At 52.3% G+C, this 22,146-nt stretch overlaps 1 protein-coding gene across 3 annotated transcripts in view; it reads left to right on the top strand.

The window, feature by feature from the left end:
• LOC309857056 (conserved oligomeric Golgi complex subunit 2-like) overlaps positions 1–22,146 on the top strand; it is a gene marked incomplete at its 5' end in the record, with an annotated part of 269,912 nt that overhangs the window by 144,442 nt on the left and 103,324 nt on the right. The window lies entirely within an intron of this gene.

Here is a 22,146-nt window from a genome sequence, read left to right as displayed (position 1 = left end):
AGATTGAACCTCACAGGTCCCTAGGCCGTAATCGGATCTATTGCTTTGGTTTCCAGGCATCTCTCCTCAGAGGCATGTTTTCAAATACCAGCATGCGGGGGTTTCCGGTGGCAAATCTTGTCTCGGCATGGGAAAATAGCAGGCTGGAACTGTGTCAAAACTTCCGGTTAGGAGAATCCTTCAGGGCCCGGTGCCACCACCCCTTTCCAAGGTCTCCATGGACACAAACCCACATTAGGATCCATCCAGGGCAGTCCATTTCAACTCAACCCTGTCAGTTTCTCCCCCAGATCCAGCAGATCTAACCTGTCTTGTCACTAGAACACAAGAGGAAGGAGAGTCGGGCTTCCCAGCCATCCATCCTTAGAACCCTACTCGGAATCGATCCGTATGGGAAGTCCTGGAGCCAACCAACAGGTCTCAATCGTCCTGTAGAAGAATCTTTACGCTTTGGAGCATCTCACAACTCCCATCGTGGGAAAAATTCCATGGCCTCGTGATCCACTCTCTTCATGAAGAGGGCCATAAGGGACAGAAACTCCAACCTGAGCGTTCGTCAGATCCTCACCTGATTTCAGATGCACGAGATCTCGATTCAGCTCTGCAGAGTGTACCTGCCATGCGCTCGCCCAGAAACCTAAGGTTGCTGGTGTTCTCAGACTTCTGTCCTCAACTCCTGGCCCACAAGCCTTCCAGTTTGGCAATTCCAGAACTACAATGCAGCCCTCTGCCTGCCCTCCAGAAGAAAAAACCTTGCCCTCTGGGGCTAAACAGAAACCCCCAATGAATATCAACCTTTTCGCCACTTGACTGTACCCCAATTCTACAGGATGCCCTGGGAACTCATGCCCTTTCTGTCACAGCCTGAGCCTGGACCTCCCGACCCACACCCAGCCAGCTGGACTCACACTGAAGACATCGGACCTGCCAAAGCCTTAGGTCGTCATCTCTTCCCAACTTCGGTTTTCAGGCTTCAGAACCTAGACGTTTTCTCCAATCACTGCCCAGGGTTAAACATGAGGCAGAAATCATAAATCCTTCCCCCGGGCAAGAACTCTTGGGGTTGGCGTTCTGCGTAGTTGATAGCAGTGTGGCCCTTTGACCCCGCCATGCTTGAGGGCCGCATTGGTCACAAATACGCATTGTGACCCTCAGCGAGAGCCCAGTCCCCAAGTAAGGTCTCTCAGTGGCTGGACCAAGAGACGGCATATTGGGCTTGCCATGCCCCTAGGCCCCAATTTTTAACCATAGTTCGTGTTGTCCATTCGCCCCTACCCAGTGCTCTGCTTTAGAATGAGGGAAACAAACTGAAAGGACGCCTCCCATCCCACAGATTGACCCCCAAATTGGGATCGGGCCAAATCCACAGAGAGGAAGACTCATCCATGGCCCATGAGGCCTCCCTGACATTCCACGCCCATCGTTGACACAAAATCCAGGGACAAAAGCCTGAATAAGCGCCTCACACTCGCTCTTTCTTCATATCCCAAAGAGTTCCCCTCACGATCTGTAGATCGGGACTGCCATACCTACGTCCCCAAAACAAGCCGAGTGTGTGTTTCCGGACATCTATCCCCACATTCCTGGCTTCCATACCCTCCAGCCTGGGGACCCTGGAGCCACACATCAGGTCTGTGACTCTCAACTCCACGGGAATTCTGCCCCTTATATTGACCACAATCATACAATCTGGGAGAAACCTCCAAAGTCCCCAAGGCCATCCCAATAGCATAGAACGCCCAGGACAAACAAGGGCTGCCTGGAACCAGCTGAGCATCCATCTCCACTCATACTGTAGATGGATGTCCCCAGAGAAGGAGATTGAACGGGACAGGGCCCTAGGCCCTAATGGGGTCCATGGTTTTGGTGTCCTGCTATCTCTCATCAGAGGCCTGGTTTCCAATATCAGCATGTGGGGCTTTGCTGAGGCACCAATCAGATCAAATCTAGTCTCCACATGGGAAACTTGTCTTTTGGAGATGACGCAAAACCTCTGGTTAAGAGAAGCATTCAGGGTCCGTGTGCCACCGCCCCGGGCCAAGGTCTCCATGCACACAAATGCACATTAGGACCCATCCGCAGGAGAGTCCATTTCAACTCAGCCCCCTCCGTTGCTCCCCTAGAGCTAGCATATCAAAACTGTCTTTTAACAAGGAGACAGTTAGAATCGAGGCAGTCTGCCCAGGGTTCCATCCTTCGATCCCTGCTTTGCTGTCGTTCCGTATGAAACATCCTGGAGCGATCCAACAGATCTCAATTGTTGATCAGAAAAAATCCTTGTGGCTTGGAGCATATCCCAACTCCCCTCCTGGGTAAACCTCCATGGCCTCGAGATGCTGCCCCCTTCAGGAAAGGGCCATAATGGACAGAAACTCCAACCTGAGCCTAGGTCTGAACCTCTCCCTGACTTCAGATGCACGAAGTCCCGATTCAGATCTGCAGAGAGTGCCTGCCGTGCCCTCGTCCCGAAATCTACGCCTAACTTGTGCTCTTATTCTTCTGTCCTCACATTCCTTGCCCAAAGGGCATCCAGTTTGGGAGTTCCGGAGCCACAAAGCAGCACTCTGCCTGCCCTCCAGAAGAAAAACGTTGCCCTTGGGGCTACCCAGAAACGCTAAATGAGGATCAAGCTGCACGGCACTCGACTCTCCCCCAATTATACAATATACCCTGAAAACTAATGCCTGGTCTGACGCAGCCTAGGCCTGAACTTCCCAACCAACACTCAGCGAGCTGGCTCCACACTGAGCACGTCGGACCTGACATGGACTTAAATCGTCCTCTCTTCCCAAGCTCGGTTTTCAGACTACACAGCCTAGACCTTAACTCCAATCACGGCCCAGCGGTGAAAGAGAAGAAAAAAATCAGAACTACTACTTCCCCATGGCAAGAATACATGTGGTTGGCATGGAGCCCAACGTTCAGTGTAGGAGCAACAGTGTGGACCATGATTCCCGCCCTTGCTTGAGCGCCTAGATGGCATAAAACCACATTGTGACCCTCAGCGTGAGTTCTGTCCTCAAGAAGGCCTCTCAGTGGCTGGAACTAACCATAGTTCGGTTTGTCCATTCGCCCCTCCCCAGGGCTCTGCTTTGAAATCCCTCTTTTGGTGGGACACCTGAGGTAACCAAATTGAAAGGACTCCTCCCATACCCAAGATGGACCCAAAAGAATTGGGTTCGTGCCAAATCCACAGAGAGGAAGACTTGTCCATGGCCCATGAGGCCTCCTCGACATTCCACGGCCATTGTTGACACAAAATCAAGAGACAAAAGCCTGAATAAATGCCCCACACTCACTCTTTCTTCATATCCTGAAGAGTTCTCCTCACGGTCTGTAGATCGGGACTGCCATCCTTATGTCCCCAAACGTAAGCTGAGTTCGTGTTTTCAGACTTCTATCCCCACACTCCTGGCCCACACAGCCCCCAGGCTGGGGCCCCTGGAGCCACACATCAGGTCTGTGCCTGCCCACTCCACTGGAGTTCTGCCCATTCACTAGACCACACGCCTCCAAATTAGGAGAAACCTCCACAGTCCCTGAAGCCATCCCAATTGTGTAGGCCGCCCGGGACAAACAAGGGCGTCTGACAACAGCTGAGCATCTACCTCCACTCATACCGTAGTTGGATGTCACCAGGGTAGTAGATTGAACCTCACAGGTCCCTAGGCCGTAATCGGATCCATTGCTTTGGTTTCCAGGCATCTCTCCTCAGAGGCATGTTTTCAAATACCAGCATGCGGGGGTTTCCGGTGGCAAATCTTGTCTCGACATGGGAAAATAGCAGGCTGGAACTGTGTCAAAACTTCCGGTTAGGAGAATCCTTCAGGGCCCGGTGCCACCACCCCTTTCCAAGGTCTCCATGGACACAAACCCACATTAGGATCCATCCGCAGGAGAGTCCATTTCAACTCTGGCTTCTTGGTTGCTCCCCCAGAGCCAGCAGATAGAACCTGTCTTGTTGCTAGGAGACAATTGAGATGCGAGGCGGGTTGCCCAGGGCTCTGCCCTTAGAACCCTGCTCTGGCGTCGTTCCATAGGGAACGTCCTGGACCCATCCAACAGGTCTCAAATGTCCTGCAGAAGGAATCCTTGCGTTTTGGAGCATCTCACAACTCCCAGCGTGGGAAATCCGTGATGGCTTTCTGAAGCCCCCACCCCCTTCCTGAAGGGGAAATCATGGACAGGAACTCCAACCTGAGCCAACGTCTGATCCTCGCCCTGAACTCAGATGCACGACATCTCGATTCAGCTCTGCAGAGTGTGCCGGCCTTGCCCTCGCCCTTAAACCTATGTGAATCTTCTGTTCTCCAATGTCCGTCCTCACACTCCTGGCCCCCAAGACCTCACGTTTGGCAATTCTGGACCCACAAGGCAGCACTCTGCCTGCCCTCCAGGAAAAAAACAAAATGTTGCCCTATGGAGCTTCCCATACACCCCAAATGAGGATAGACCTACACGGCACCCTTCTGTACACAAATTATATTGACAAATCTGGGCACTAATACACTGTCTGACACAGCCTGAGCCCGGACTTCCTGACCAACACCCAGACAGCTGACCGCACACTGAGCACAACAGACCCGCCATGGCCTTAGCTCGTCATCTATTCCCAACCTAGCTTCTCGGGCTTCAGAACATAGACCTTAACTCCACACCCCGCCAAGGGGAGAATGTGATGCAGAAATCAGAACTCCTCCTTCCCTATGGCAAGAGACCTTGTGGTTGGCATGTTGTCCCACGTTCAGGGTAGGAGAAACCAGCGTTCACCATGAGGCCCTGCCCATGCTTGTGTACAAAGAGGCCACAAACACGCACTGTGACCCTCAGCGTGAGTCCTGTTTTCTAGTAAGTACTCTCAAGGGCTGGACCATTAGACGTCATAATGGGATGGCCATGCCCCTGGGCCCCCAGTTTTTACCAGCTTTCTGCTTGTCCAATCGCCCATCCCCAGGGCTCTGCTCTGGAAATTCTCTTTTAGTGGGACACCTGAGTTAAAAAACAAAACAAAACCGACTCCTCCCATCTCAAACAATAACCCCAAACTCTTAGGATCGGGCCAAATGCCCAGAGAGGAAGACTCGTCCATGGCCCAGGAGGCCACCGGGACATTCCACGGCCATCAGTGACACAATATCCAGAGACAAAATCTTGAGCAAGCGTCTCACACTCGCCCCCTTGTTCATATCCTGAAGAGTTCTCCTCACGGTCTGTAGATCAGTCCTGCAATACCTACGACCTGAAACCTAAGCCGAGTTTGTGATTTCAGACAACTGTCCCCACAGCTTTGGCCCACAAAATCTACAGGCACAGGTTCTTGGAGCCAAACCTGAGGACTGACCCTGGGAATTCTGCCCATTCCATTGGCCACAAACCTAGAAATAGGATGATAAACATCCAAAGTGCCCGGGGACATCCCAATAGTGTTGACTGCCCAGGAAAAACAAGGGCGGTCTGAAACCAGCTGAGCATCTACCTGCACCTAGACCCGTGGACAGATGTCCCCAGAGGTAAATTGGAATGAGCAGGCCCCTAGATCCTAATCGGATCCATTGCTTTGTTGTCCAGGCATCGCTCCTCAGAGGCCTGGATTCCAATAGCAGCATATGGCTGTTTCTTGAGGCACCCATCAGAACAAATCTCGTGTCCACGTGGGAATGTTGCACGTTGGAGCTGTGTCAAAGACTCTGGTTAGGAGAACCCTTCAGGGACCCTGTGCCACTGCCTCATTCCAAGGTCTCCATGGACACAAACCCACATTAGGACCCATCCACAAGAGAGTCCATTTCAACTCAACCCTGTCAGTTTCTCCCCCAGATCCAGCAGATCTAACCTGTCTTGTCACTAGGACACAAGAGGAAGGAGAGTCGGGCTTCCCAGCCATCCATCCTTAGAACCCTACTCGGAATCGATCCGTGTGGGAAGTCCTGGAGCCAAACAACAGGTCTCAATCGTCCTGCAGAAGAATCTTTACGGTTTGGAGCATCTCACAACTCCAATCGTCGGAAAAATTCCATGGCCTCGTGATCCACCACCTCTTCATGAAGAGGGCCATAAGGGACAGAAACTCCAACCTGAGCGTTCGTCAGATCCTTACCTGATTTCAGATGCACGAGATCTTGATTCAGCTCTGCAGAGCATACCTGCCATGCGCTCGCCCAGAAACCTAAGGTTGCTGGTGTTCTCAGACTTCTGTGCTGAACTCCTGGCCCACAAGCCCTCCAGTTTGGCAATTCCAGAACTACAATGCAGCCCTCTGCCTGCCCTCCAGAAGAAAAAACATTGCCCTCTGGGGCTAAACAGAAACCCCCAATGAGGATCAACCTTTTTGCCACTTGACAGTACCCCAATTCTACAGGATGCCCTGGGCACTCATGCCCTTTCTGTCACAGCCTGAGCCTGGACCTCCCGACCCACACCCAGCCAGCTGGACTCACACTGAACACATCGGACCTGCCAAACCCTTAGGTCATCATCTCTTCCCAACTTCGGTTTTCAGGCTTCAGAACCTAGACGTTTTCTCCAATCACTGCCCAGGGTTGAACATGAGGCAGAAATCATAAATCCTTCCCCCGGGCAAGAACTCTTGGGGTTGGCGTTCTGCGTAGTTGATAGCAGTGTGGCCCTTTGACCCCGCCATGCTTGAGGGCCGCATTGGTCACAAATACACATTGTGACCCTCAGCATGAGCCCAGTCCCCAAGTAAGGTCTCTCAGTGGCTGGACCAAGAGACGGCATATTGGGCTTGCCATGCCCCTAGGCCCCAATTTTTAACCATAGTTCGTGTTGTCCATTCGCCCCTCCCCAGTGCTCTGCTTTAGAATGAGGGAAACAAACTGAAAGGACTCCTCCCATCCCACAGATTGACCCCCAAATTGGGATCGGGCCAAATCCACAGAGAGGAAGACTCATCCATGGCCCATGAGGCCTCCCTGACATTCCACGCCCATCGTTGACACAAAATCCAGGGACAAAAGCCTGAATAAGCGCCTCACACTCGCTCTTTCTTCATATCCCAAAGAGTTCCCCTCACGATATGTAGATCGGGACTGCCATACTTACGTACCCAAAACAAGCCGAGTGTGTGTTTCCAGACTTCTATCCCCACATTCTGGCTTCCATACCCTCCAGCCTGGGGACCCTGGAGCCACACATCAGGTCTGTGACTCTCAACTCCACGGGAATTCTGCCCCTTATATTGACCACAATCATACAATCTAGGAGAAACCTCCAAAGTCCCCAAGGCCATCCCAATAGCATAGAACGCCCAGGAAAAACAAGGGCTGCATGGAACCAGCTGAGAATCCATCTCCAGTCATACTGTAGATGGATGTCCCCAGAGAAGGAGATTGAACGGGACAGGGCACTAGGCCCTAATGGAGTCCATGGTTTTGGTTTCCTGCTATCTCTCATCAGAGGCCTGGTTTCCAAGATCAGCATGTGGGGCTTTCCTGAGGCACCAATCAGATCAAATCTAGTCTCCAGGTGGGAAACTTGTCTTTTGGAGATGACGCAAAACCTCTGGTTAGGAGAAGCATTCAGGGTCCGTGTGCCACCGGCCTGGGCCCAGGACTCCATGCAAACAAACGCACATTAGGACCCATCTGCAGGAGAGTCCATTTCAAGCCAGCCCCCTCCGTCGCTCCCCTAGAGCTAGCATATCAAAACTGTCTTTTAACTAGGAGACAGTTAGAATCGAGGCAGTCTGCCCAGGGTTCCATCCTACGATCCCTGCTTTGCTGTCGCTCCGTATGAAACATCCTGGAGCGATCCAACAGATCTCAATTGTTGATCAGAATAAAACCTTGTGGCTTGGAGCATACCCCAAATCCCCACCTGGGGAAACCTCCATGGCCTCGAGATGCTGCCCCCTTCAATAAAGGGCCATAATGGACAGAAACTCCAACCTGAGCCTAGGTCTGAAGCTCCCCCTGACTTCAGATGCACGAAGTCCCGACTCAGATCAGCAAAGAGTGCCTGCCGTGCCCTCGTCCCGAAACCTACGCCTAACTTGTGTTCTTATTCTTCCGTCCTGACACTCCTTGCCCAAAGGGCATCCAGTTTGGGAGTTCTGGAGCCACAAAGCAGCACTCTGCCTGCCCTCCAGAAGAAAAACTTTGCCCTTGGGGCTACCCAGAAACGCTAAATGAGGATCAAGCTGCACGGCACTCGACTCTCCACCAATTATAAAATATACCCTGAAAACTAATGCCTGGTCTGACGCAGCCTAGGCCTGAACCTCCCGACCAACACTCAGCGAGCTGGCTCCACACTGAGCACGTCGGACCTGACATGGACTTAAGTCGTCATCTCTTCTCAAGCTCCGTTTTCAGACTACACAACCTAGACCTTAACTCCAATCACGGCCCAGCGGTGAAAGAGATGAAAAAATCAGAACTACTACTTCCCCATGGCAAGAATACATGTGGTTGGCATGGAGCCCAACGTTCAGTGTAGGAGCAACAGTGTGGACCATGATTCCCGCCCTTGCTTGAGCGCCTAGAAGGCATAAACACACATTGTGACCCTCAGCGTGAGTTCTGTCCTCAAGGAAGTCCTCTCAGTGGCTGGAACTAACCATAGTTCGGTTTGTCCATTCGCCCCTCCCCAGGGCTCTGCTTTGAAATCCCTCTTTTGGTGGGACACCTGAGGTAACCAAACTGAAAGGACTCCTCCCATACCCAAGATGGACCCAAAACAATTGGGTTCGTGCCAAATCCACAGAGTGGAAGACTTGTCCATGGCCCATGAGGCCTCCTCGACATTCCACGGCGATTGTTGTCACAAAATCCAGAGACCAAAGCCTGAATAAATGCCTCACACTCACTCTTTCTTCATATCCCGAAGAGTTCTCCTCACGGTCTGTAGATCGGGCCTGCCATCCTTATGTCCCCAAACGTAAGCCGATTTCATGTTTTCAGACTTCTATCTCCACACTCCTGGCCCACACACCCTCTAGGCTGGCGCCCCTGGAGCCACACATCAGGTCTGTGCCTGCCCACTCCACTGGAGTTCTGCCCTTTCACTTGACCACACGCCTCCAAATTAGGAGAAACCTCCACAGTCCCTGAAGCCATCCCAATTGTGTAGGCCGCCCGGGACAAACAAGGGCGTCTGACAACAGCTGAGCATCTACCTCCACTCATACCGTAGTTGGATGTCACCAGGGTAGTAGATTGAACCTCACAGGTCCCTAGGCCGTAATCGGATCCATTGCTTTGGTTTCCAGGCATCTCTCCTCAGAGGCATGTTTTCAAATACCAGCATGCGGGGGTTTCCGGTGGCAAATCTTGTCTCGACATGGGAAAATAGCAGGCTGGAACTGTGTCAAAACTTCCGGTTAGGAGAATCCTTCAGGGCCCGGTGCCACCACCCCTTTCCAAGGTCTCCATGGACACAAACCCACATTAGGATCCATCCGTAGGAGAGTCCATTTCAACTCTGGCTTCTCGGTTGCTCCCCCAGAGCCAGCAGATAGAACCTGTCTTGTCGCTAGGAGACAATTGAGATGCGAGGCGGGTTGCCCAGGGCTCCGCCCTTAGAACCCTGCTCCTTCGTCATTCCGTAGGGAACGTCCTGGACCCATCCAACAGGTCTCAAATGTCCTGCAAAAGGAATCCTTGCGTTTTGGAGCATATCACAACTCCCAGCGTGGGAAAACCGTGATGGCTTTCTGAAGCCCCCACCCCCTTTCTGAAGGGGAAATCATGGACAGGAACTCCAACCTGAGCCAACGACTGATCCTCGCCCTGAATTCAGATGCACAACATCTCGATTCAGCTCTGCAGAGTGTGCCGGCCTTGCCCTCGCCCTTAAACCTATGGGAAACTTCTGTTCTCCAATGTCCGTCCTCACACTCCTGGCCCCCAAGACCTCACGTTTGACAATTCTGGACCCACAAGGCAGCACTCTGCCTGCCCTCCAGGAAAAAAACAAAATGTTGCCCTATGGAGCTTCCCAGACACCCCAAATGAGGATAGACCTACATGGCACCCTTCTGCACACAAATTATATCGACAAATCTGGGCACTAATACACTGTCTGACACAGCCTGAGCCCGGACTTCCTGACCAACACCCAGACAGCTGACCGCACACTGAGCACAACAGACCCGCCATGGCCTTAGCTCGTCATCTATTCCCAACCTAGCTTCTCAGGCTTCAGAACATAGACCTTAACTCCACACCCCGCCAAGGGGAGAATGTGATGCAGAAATCAGAACTCCTCCTTCCCTATGGCAAGAAACCTTGTGGTTGGCATGTTGTCCCACGTTCTGTGTAGGAGAAACCAGCGTTCACCATGAGGCCCCGCCCATGCTTGTGTACAAAGAGGCCACAAACACGCACTGTGACCCTCAGCGTGAGTCCTGTCCTCTAGTAAGTCCTCTCAGAGGCTGGACCATTAGACGTCATAATGGGCTTGCCATGCCCCTGGGCCCCCAGTTTTTACCAGCTTTCTGCTTGTCCAGTCGCCCCTCCCCACGGCTCTGCTCTGGAAACTCTCTTTTGGTGGGACACCTGAGTTAAAAACAAAACAAAACCGACTCCTCCCATCTCAAACAATAACCCCAAACTCTTGGGATCGGGCCAAATGCCCAGAGAGGAAGACTCGTCCATGGCCCAGGAGGCCACCGGGACATTCCACGGCCATCAGTGACACAATATCCAGAGACAAAATCTTGAGCAAGCGTCTCACACTCGCCCCCTTGTTCATATCCTGAAGAGTTCTCCTCACGGTCTGTAGATCAGTCCTGCAATACCTACGACCTGAAACCTAAGCCGAGTTTGTGATTTCAGACAACTGTCCCCACAGCTTTGGCCCACAAAACCTACAGGCACAGGTTTTTGGAGCCAAACCTGAGGACTGTACCTGGGAATTCTGCCCATTCCATTGGCCACAAACCTAGAAATAGGATGATAAGCGTCCAAAGTGCCCGGGGCCATCCCAATAGTGTTGACTGCCCAGGAAAAACAAGGGCGGTCTGACACCAGCTGAGCATCTACCTGCACCTAGACCCGTGGACAGATGTCCCCAGAGGTAAATTGGAATAAGCAGGCCCCTAGATCCTAATCGGATCCATTGCTTTGTTGTCCAGGCATCGCTCCTCAGAGGCCTGGATTCCAATAGCAGCATATGGCTGTTTCTTGAGGCACCCATCAGAACAAATCTCGTGTCCACGTGGGAATGTTGCACGTTGGAGCTGTGTCAAAGACTCTGGTTAGGAGAACCCTTCAGGGACCCTGTGCCACTGCCTCATTCCAAGGTCTCCATAGACACAAACCCACATTAGGACCCATCCACAAGAGAGTCCATTTCAACTCAACCCTGTCAGTTTCTCCCCCAGATGCAGCATATCTAACCTGTCTTGTCACTAGGACACAAGAGGAAGGAGAGTCGGGCTTCCCAGCCATCCATCCTTAGAACCCTACTCGGAATCGATCCGTATGGGAAGTCCTGGAGCCAGCCATCAGGTCTCAATTGTCCTGCAGAAGAAGCTTTACGGTTTGGAGCATCTCACAACTCCCATCGTGGGAAAAATTCCATGGCCTCGTGATCCACCACCTCTTCATGAAGAGGGCCATAAGGGACAGAAACTCCAACCTGAGCGTTCGTCAGATCCTCACCTGATTTCAGATGCACGAGATCTCGATTCAGCTCTGCAGAGCGTACCTGCCATGCGCTCGCCCAGAAACCTAAGGTTGCTGGTGTTCTCAGACTTCTGTCCTCAACTCCTGTCCCACAAGCCCTCCAGTTTGGCAATTCCAGAACTACAATGCATCCCTCTGCCTGCCCTCCAGAACAAAAAACATAGCCCTCTGGGGCTAACCAGAAACCCCCAATGAGGATCAACCTTTTTGCCACTTGACAGTACCCCAATTCTACAGGATGCCCTGGGCATTCATGCCCTTTCTGTCACAGCCTGAGCCTGGACCTCCCGACCCACACCCAGCCAGCTGGACTCACACTGAACACATCGGACCTGCCAAAGCCTTAGGTCGTCATCTCTTCCCAACTTCGGTTTTCATGCTTCAGAACCTAGGCGTTTTCTCCAATCACTGCCCAGGGTTGAACATGAGGCAGAAATCATAAATCCTTCCCCCGGGCAAGAAATCTTGGGGTTGGCGTTCTGCGTAGTTGATAGCAGTGTGGCCCTTTGACCCCGCCATGCTTGAGGGCCGCATTGGTCACAAATACTCATTGTGACCCTCAGCGAGAGCCCAGTCCCCAAGTAAGGTCTCTCAGTGGCTGGACCAAGAGACGGCATATTGGGCTTGCCATGCCCCTAGGCCCCAATTTTTAACCATAGTTCGTGTTGTCCATTCGCCCCTCCCCAGTGCTCTGCTTTAGAATGAGGGAACCAAACTGAAAGGACTCCTCCCATCCCACAGATTGACCCCCAAATTGGGATCGGGCCAAATCCACAGAGAGGAAGACTCATCCATGGCCCATGAGGCCTCCCTGACATTCCACGCCCATCGTTGACACAAAATCCAGGGACAAAAGCCAGAATAAGCGCCTCACACTCGCTCTTTCTTCATATCCCAAAGAGTTCCCCTCACGATCTGTAGATCGGGACTGCCATACTTACGTCCCCAAAACAAGCCGAGTGTGTGTTTCCAGACTTCTATCCCCACATTCCTGGCCTCCATACCCTCCAGCCTGGGGACCTTGGAGCCACACATCAGGTCTGTGACTCTCAACTCCACGGGAATTCTGCCCCTTCCATTGACCACAATCATACAAAGTAGGAGAAACCTCCAAAGTCCCCAAGGCCATCCCAATAGCATAGAACGCCCAAGACAAAAAAGGGCTGCCTGGAAACAGCTGAGCATCCATATCCACTCATACTGTAGATGGATGTCCCCAGAGAAGGAGATTGAACGGGACAGGGCCCTAGCCCTAATGGGGTCCATGGTTTTGGTTTCCTGCTATCTCTCATCAGAGGCCTGGTTTCCAATATCAGCATGTGGGGCTTTCCTGATGCACCAATCAGATCAAATCTAGTCTCCACATGGGAAACTTGTCTTTTGGAGATGACGCAAAACCTCTGGTTAGGAGAAGCATTCAGGGTCCGTGTGCCAACGCCAAGGGCCAAGGTCTCCATGCACACAAACGCACATTAGGACACACCCGCAGGAGAGTCCATTTCAACTCAGCCCCCTCCGTTGGTCCCTAGAGCTAGCATATCAAAACTGTCTTTTAACAAGGAGACAGTTAGAATCGAGGCAGTCTGCCCAGGGTTCCATCCTTCGATCCCTGCTTTGCTGTCGTTCCGTATGAAACATCCTGGAGCGATCCAACAGATCTCAATTGTTGATCAGAAAAAATCCTTGTGGCTTGGAGCAAATCCCAACTCCCCTCCTGGGGAAACCTCCATGGCCTCGAGATTCTGCCCCCTTCAGGAAAGGGCCATAATGGACAGAAACTCCAATCTGAGCCTAGGTCTGAACCTCTCCCTGACTTCAGATGCACGAAGTCCCGATTCAGATCTGCAGAGAGTGCCTGCCGTGCCCTCGTCCCGAAACCTACGCCTAACTTGTGTTCTTATTCTTCCGTCCTGACACTCCTTGCCCAAAGGGCATCCAGTTTGGGAGTTCCGGAGCCACAAAGCAGCACTCTGCCTGCCCTCCAGAAGAAAAACGTTGCCCTTGGGGCTACCCAGAAACGCTAAATGAGGATCAAGCTGCACGGCACTGGACTCTCCCCCAATTATACAATATACCCTGAAATCTAATGCCTGTTCTGACGCAGCCTAGGCCTGAACTTCCTGACCAACACTCAGCGAGCTGGCTCCACACTGAGCACGTCGGACCTGACATGGACTTAAGTCGTCATCTCTTCCCAAGCTCAGTTTTCAGACTACACAACCTAGACCTTAAATCCAATCACGGCCCAGCGGTGAAAGAGATGAAAAAATCAGAATACATGGCAAGAATACATGTGGTCGGCATGGAGCCCAACGTTCAGTGTAGGAGCAACAGTGTGGACCATGATTCCCGCCCTTGCTTGAGCGCCTAGAAGGCATAAACACACATTGTGACCCTCAGCGTGAGTTCTGTCCTCAAGGAAGGCCTCTCAGTAGCTGGAATTAACAATAGTTCGGTTTGTCCATTCGCCCCTCCCCAGGGCTCTGCTTTGAAATCCCTCTTTTGGTGGGACACCTGAGGTAACCAAACTGAAAGGACTCCTCCCATCCCCAAGATGGACCCAACCAATTGGGTTCGTGCCAAATCCACAGAGAGGAAGACTTGTCCATGGCCCATGAGGCCTCCTCGACATTCCACGGCCATTGTTGACACAAAATCCAGAGACCAAAGCCTGAATAAATGCCTCACACTCACTCTTTCTTCATATCCCGAAGAGTTCTCCTCACGGTCTGTAGATCGGGCCTGCCATCCTTATGTCCCCAAACGTAAGCCGAGTTTGTGTTTTCAGACTTCTATCCCCACACTCCTGGCCCACACACCCTCCAGGCTGGGGCCCCTGGAGCCACACATCAGGTCTGTGCCTGCCCACTCCACTGGAGTTCTGCCCTTTCACTTGACCACACGCCTCCAAATTAGGAGAAACCTCCACAGTCCCTGAAGCCATCCCAATTGTGTAGGCCGCCCGGGACAAACAAGGGCGTCTGACAACAGCTGAGCATCTACCTCCACTCATACCGTAGTTGGATGTCACCAGGGTAGTAGATTGAACCTCACAGGTCCCTAGGCCGTAATCGGATCCATTGCTTTGGTTTCCAGGCATCTCTCCTCAGAGGCATGTTTTCAAATACCAGCATGCGGGGGTTTCCGGTGGCAAATCTTGTCTCGACATGGGAAAATAGCAGGCTGGAACTGTGTCAAAACTTCCGGTTAGGAGAATCCTTCAGGGCCCGGTGCCACCACCCCTTTCCAAGGTCTCCATGGACACAAACCCACATTAGGATCCATCCGTAGGAGAGTCCATTTCAACTCTGGCTTCTCGGTTGCTCCCCCAGAGCCAGCAGATAGAACCTGTCTTGTCGCTAGGAGACAATTGAGATGCGAGGCGGGTTGCCCAGGGCTCCGCCCTTAGAACCCTGCTCTGTCGTCGTTCCGTAGGGAACGTCCTGGACCCATCCAACAGGTCTCAAATGTCCTGCAGAAGGAATCCTTGCGTTTTGGAGCATCTCACAACTCCCAGCGTGGGAAAACCGTGATGGCTTTCTGAAGCCCCCACCCCCTTCCTGAAGGGGAAATCATGGACAGGAACTCCAACCTGAGCCAACGTCTGATCCTCGCCCTGAATTCAGATGCACAACATCTCGATTCAGCTCTGCAGAGTGTGCCGGCCTTGCCCTCGCCCTTAAACCTATGGGAAACTTCTGTTCTCCAATGTCCGTCCTCACACTCCTGGCCCCCAAGACCTCACGTTTGACAATTCTGGACCCACAAGGCAGCACTCTGCCTGCCCTCCAGGAAAAAAACAAAATGTTGCCCTATGGAGCTTCCCAGACACCCCAAATGAGGAAAGACCTACATGGCACCCTTCTGTACACAAATTATATCGACAAATCTGGGCACTAATACACTGTCTGACACAGCCTGAGCCCGGACTTCCTGACCAACACACAGACAGCTGACCGCACACTGAGCACAACAGACCCGCCATGGCCTTAGCTCGTCATCTATTCCCAACCTAGCTTCTCAGGCTTCAGAACATAGACCTTAACTCCACACCCCGCCAAGGGGAGAATGTGATGCAGAAATCAGAACTCCTCCTTCCCTATGGCAAGAGACCTTGTGGTTGGCATGTTGTCCCACGTTCTGTGTAGGAGAAACCAGCGTTCACCATGAGGCCCCGCCCATGCTTGTGTACAAAGAGGCCACAAACACGCACTGTGACCCTCAGCGTGAGTCCTGTCCTCTAGTAAGTCCTCTCAGAGGCTGGACCATTAGACGTCATAATGGGCTTGCCATGCCCCTGGGCCCCCAGTTTTTACCAGCTTTCTGCTTGTCCAGTCGCCCCTCCCCGGGGCTCTGCTGTGGAAACTCTCTTTTGGTGGGACACCTGAGTTAAAAACAAAACAAAACCGACTCGTCCCATCTCAAACAATAACCCCAAACTCTTGGGATCGGGCCAAATGCCCAGAGAGGAAGACTCGTCCATGGCCCAGGAGGCCACCGGGACATTCCACGGCCATCAGTGACACAATATCCAGAGACAAAATCTTGAGCAATTGTCTCACACTCGCCCCCTTGTTCATATCCTGAAGAGTTCTCCTCACGGTCTGTAGATCAGTCCTGCAATACCTACGACCCAAAACCTAAGACGAATTTGTGATTTCAGACAACTGTCCCCACAGCCCTGGCCCACAAAACCAACAGGTACAGATTCTTGAAGCCAAACCTGAGGACTGTACCTGGGAATACTGCCCATTCCATTGGCCACAAACCTAGAAATAGGATGATAAGCGTCCAAAGTGCCCGGGGCCATCCCAATAGTGTTGACTGCCCAGGAAAAACAAGGGCGGTCTGACACCAGCTGAGCATCTACCTGCACCTAGACCCGTGGACAGATGTCCCCAGAGGTAAATTGGAATGAGCAGGCCCCTAGATCCTAATCGGATCCATTGCTTTGTTGTCCAGGCATCGCTCCTCAGAGGCCTGGATTCCAATAGCAGCATATGGCTGTTTCTTGAGGCACCCATCAGAACAAATCTCGTGTCCACGTGGGAATGTTGCACGTTGGAGCTGTGTCAAAGACTCTGGTTAGGAGAACCCTTCAGGGACCCTGTGCCACTGCCTCATTCCAAGGTCTCCATGGACACAAACCCACATTAGGACCCATCCACAAGAGAGTCCATTTCAACTCAACCCTGTCAGTTTCTCCCCCAGATCCAGCAGATCTAACCTGTCTTGTCACTAGGACACAAGAGGAAGGAGAGTCGGGCTTCCCAGCCATCCATCCTTAGAACCCTACTCGGAATCGATCCGTATGGGAAGTCCTGGAGCCAACCAACAGGTCTCAATCGTCCTGCAGAAGAAGCTTTACTGTTTGGAGCATCTCACAACTCCCATCGTGGGAAAAATTCCATGGCCTCGTGATCCACCACCTCTTCATGAAGAGGGCCATAAGGGACAGAAACTCCAACCTGAGCGTTCGTCAGATCCTCACCTGATTTCAGATGCACGAGATCTCGATTCAGCTCTGCAGAGCGTACCTGCCATGCGCTCGCCCAGAAACCTAAGGTTGCTGGTGTTCTCAGACTTCTGTCCTCAACTCCTAGCCCACAAGCCTTCCAGTTTGGCAATTCCAGAACTACAATGCAGCCCTCTGCCTGCCCTCCAGAAGAAAAAACATTGCCCTCTGGGGCTAAGCAGAAACCCCCAATAGGATCAATCTTTTCGCCACTTGACTGTACCCCAATTCTACAGGATGCCCTGGGCATTCATGCCCTTTCTGTCACAGCCTGAGCCTGGACCTCCCGACCCACACCCAGCCAGCTGGACTCACACTGAACACATCGGACCTGCCAAAGCCTTACTTCGTCAACTCTTCCCAACTTCGGTTTTCAGGCTTCAGAACCTAGATGTTTTCTCCAATCACTGCCCAGGGTTGAACATGGGGCAGAAATCAGAAATCCTTCCCCATGGCAAGAAATCTTGGGGTTGGCCTTCTGCGTAGTTGATAGCAGTGTGGCCCTTTGACCCCGCCATGCTTGAGGGCTGCGTTGGTCACAAATACACATTGTGACCCTCAGCGAGAGCCCAGTCCCCAAGTAAGGTCTCTCAGTGGCTGGACCAAGAGACGGCATATTGGGCTTGCCATGCCCCTAGGCCCCCATTTTTAACCATAGTTCGGGTTGTCCATTCGCCCCTCCCCAGTGCTCTGCTTTAGAATGAGGGAACCAAACTGAAAGGACTCCTCCCATCCCACAGATTGACCCCCAAATTGGGATCGGGCTAAATCCACAGAGAGCAAGACTCATCCATGGCCCATGAGGCCTCCCTGACATTCCACGCCCATCCTTGACACAAAATCCAGGGACAAAAGCCTGAATAAGCGCCTCACACTCGCTCTTTCTTCATATCCCAAAGAGTTCCCCTCACGATCTGTAGATCGGGACTGCCATACCTAGGTCCTCAAATCAAGCCGCGTGTGTGTTTCCAGACTTCTATCCCCACATTCCTGGCTTCCATACCCTCCAGCCTGGGGACCCTGGAGCCACACATCAGGTCTGTGACTCTCAACTCCACGGGAATTCTGCCCCTTATATTGACCACAATCATACAAACTAGGAGAAACCTCCAAAGTCCCCAAGGCCATCCCAATAGCATAGAACGCCCAGGACAAACAAGGGCTGCCTGGAACCAGCTGAGCATCCATCTCCACTCATACTGTAGATGGATGTCCCCAGAGAAGGAGATTGAACGGGACAGGGCCTTAGGCCCTAATGGGGTCCATGGTTTTGGTTTCCTGCTATCTCTCATCAGAGGCCTGGTTTTCAATATCAGCATGTGGGGCTTTCCTGAGGCACCAATCAGATCAAATCTAGTCTCCACATGGGAAACTTGTCTTTTGGAGATGACACAAAACCTCTGGTTAGGAGAAGCATTCAGGGCCGTGTGCCACCGCCCCAGGCCAAGGTCTCCATGCACACAAACGCACATTAGGACCCATCCGCAGGAGAGTCCATTTCAACTCAGCCCCCTCCCTTGCTCCCCTAGAGCTAGCATATCAAAACTGTCTATTAACTAGGAGACAGTTGGAATCGAGGCAGTCTGCCCAGGGTTCCATCCTTCGATCCCTGCTTTGCTGTCGTTCAGTATGAAACATCCTGGAGCGATCCAACAGATCTCAATTGTTGATCAGAAAAAATCCTTGTGGCTTGGAGCATATCCCAACTCCCCTCCTGGGTAAACCTCCATGGCCTCGATATGCTGCCCCCTTCAAGAAAGGGCCATAATGGACAGAAACTCCAACCTGAGCCTAGGTCTGAACCTCTCCCTGACTTCAGATGCACGAAGTCCCGATTCAGATCTGCAGAGAGCGCCTGCCGTGCCCTCGTCTCAAAACCTACGCCTAACTTGTGTTCTTATTCTTCCGTCCTCACACTCCTTGCCCAAAGGGCATCCAGTTTGGGAGTTCCGGAGCCACAGAGCAGCATTCTGCCTGCCCGCCAGAAGAAAAACGTTGCCCTTGGGGCTACCCAGAAACGCTAAATGAGGATCAAGCTACACGGCACTCGACTCTCCCCCAATTATACAATATACCCTGAAAACTAAAGCCTCGTCTGACGCAGCCTAGGCCTGAACTTCCCGAACATAACTCAGTGATCTGGCTCCACACTGAGCACGTCGGACCTGACATGGACTTAAGTCGTCATCTCTTCCCAAGCTCGGTTTTCAGATTACACAACCTAGACCTTAACTCCAATCACGGCCCAGCGGTGAAAGAGATGACAAAATCAGAACTACTACTTCCCCATGGCAAGAATACATGTGGTTGGCATGGAGCCCAAAGTTCAGTGTAGGAGCAACAGTGTGAACCATGATTTCCGCCCTTGCTTGAGCTCCTAGAAGGCATAAACCCACATTGTGACCCTCAGCGTGAGTTCTGTCCTCAAGGAAGGCCTCTCAGTGGCTGGAACTAACCATAGTTCGGTTTGTCCATTCGCCCCTCCCCAGGGCTCTGCTTTGAAATCCCTCTTTTGGTGGGACACCTGAGGTAACCAAACTGAAAGGACTCCTCCCATCCTCAAGATGGACCCAAAACAATTGGGTTCGTGCCTAATCCACAGAGAGGAAGACTTGTCCATGGCCCATAAGTCCTCCTCGACATTCCACGGCCATTGTTGACACAAAATCCAGACACAAAAGCCTGAATAAATGCCTCACACTCACTCTTTCTTCATATCCCAAAGAGTTCTCCTCACGGTCTCTAGATCGGGCCTGCCATACTAATGTCCCCAAACGTAAGCCGAGTTCGTGTTTTCAGACTTCTATCCCCACACTCCTGGCCCACACACCCTCCAGGCTGGGGCCCCTGGAGCCACACATCAAGACTGTGCCTGCCCACTCCACTGGAGTTCTGCCCTTTCACTTGACCACAAGCCTCCAAATTAGGAGAAACCTCCACAGTCCCTGAAGCCATCCCAATTGTGTAGGCCGCCCGGGACAAACAAGGGCGTCTGACAACAGCTGAGCATCTACCTCCACTCATACCATAGTTGGATGTCACCAGGGTAGTAGATTGAACCTCACAGGTCCCTAGGCCGTAATCGGATCCATTGCTTTGGTTTCCAGGCATCTCTCCTCAGAGTCATGTTTTCAAATACCAGCATGCGGGGGTTTCCGGTGGCAAATCTTGTCTCGACATGGGAAAATAGCAGGCTGGAACCAGGTCAAAACTTCCGGTTAGGAGAATCCTTCAGGGCCCGGTGCCACCACCCCATTCCAAGGTCTCCATGGACACAAACCCACATTAGGATCCATCCGCAGGAGAGTCCATTTCAACTCTGGCTTCTCGGTTGCTCCCCCAGAGCCAGCAGATAGAACCTGTCTTGTCGCTAGGAGACAATTGAGATGCGAGGCGGGTTGCCCAGGGCTCCGCCCTTAGAACTCTGCTCTGGCGTCGTTCCATAGGGAACGTCCTGGACCCATCCAAAAGGTCTCAAATGTCCTGCAGAAGGAATCCTTGCGTTTTGGAGCATCTCACAACTCCCAGCGTGGGAAAACCGTGATGGCTTTCTGAAGCCCCCACCCCCTTTCTGAAGGGGAAATCATGGACAGGAACTCCAACCTGAGCCAACGTCTGATCCTCGCCCTGAATTCAGATGCACGACATCTCGATTCAGCTCTGCAGAGTGTGCCGGCCTTGCCCTCGCCCTTAAACCTATGGGAAACTTCTGTTCTCCAATGTCCGTCCTCACACTCCTGGCCCCCAAGACCTCACGTTTGGCAATTCTGGACCCACAAGGCAGCACTCAGCTTGACCTCCAGGAAAAAAACAAAATGTTGCCCTATGGAGCTTCCCAGACACCCCAAATGAGGATAGACCTACACGGCACCCTACTGTACACAAATTATATCGACAAATCTGGGCACTAATACACTGTCTGACACAGCCTGAGCCAAGACGTCCTGACCAACACCCAGACAGCTGACCGCACACTGAGCACAACAGACCAGCCATGGCCTTAGCTCGTCATCAATTCCCAACCTAGGTTCTCAGGCTTCAGAACATAGACCTTAACTCCACACCCCGCCAAGGGGTGAATGTGATGCAGAAATCAGAACTCCTCCTTCCCTATGGCAAGAGACCTTGTGGTTGGCATGTTGTCCCACGTTCAGTGTAGGAGAAACCAGCGTTCACCATAAGGCCCCGCCCATGCTTGAGTACGAAGAAGGCACAAGCACGCATTGTGACCCTCAGCGTAAGTCCTGTCCTCTAGTAAGTCCTCTCAGTGGCTGGACCATTAGACGTCATAATGGGCTTGCCATGCCCCTGGGCCCTAAGTTTTAACCAGCTTTCTGCTTGTCCAGTCGCCCCTCCCCAGGGCTCTGCTCTGGAAACTCTCTTTTGGTGGGAAACCTGAGTTAAAAACAAAACAAAACCGACTCCTCCCATCTCAAACAATAACCCCAAACTCTTAGGATCGGGCCAAATGCCCAGAGAGCAAGACTCGTCCATGGCCCCGGAGGCCACCCGGACATTCCACGGCCATCAGTGACTCAATATCCAGAGACAAAATCTTGAGCAAGCGTCTCACACTCGCCGCCTTGTTCATAACCTGAAGAGTTTTCCTTAAGGTCTGTAGATCAGTCCGGCAATACCTACGACCCGAAACCTAAGCCGAGTTTGTGATTTCAGACAACTGTCCCCACAGCCCTGGCCCACAAAACCTACAGGCACAGGTTCTTGGAGCCAAACCTGAGGACTGTACCTAGGAATTCTGCCCATTCCATTGGCCACAAACCTAGAAATAGGATGATAAACGTCCAAAGTGCCCGGGGCCATCCCAATAGTGTTGACTGCCCAGGAAAAACAAGGGCGGTCTGACACCGGCTGAGCATCTACCTGCACCTAGACCCATGGACAGATGTCCCCAGAGGTAAATTGGAATGAGCAGGACCCTAGATCCTAATCGGATCCATTGCTTTGTTGTCCAGGCATCTCTCC

The sequence above is a fragment of the Mustela nivalis genome, assembly GCF_964662115.1.
Source record: "Mustela nivalis genome assembly, contig: HAP1_SCAFFOLD_292, whole genome shotgun sequence".
Classification (NCBI taxonomy): Eukaryota; Metazoa; Chordata; class Mammalia; order Carnivora; family Mustelidae; genus Mustela; species Mustela nivalis.
This window is presented reverse-complemented; position numbering and strand designations above follow the sequence as displayed.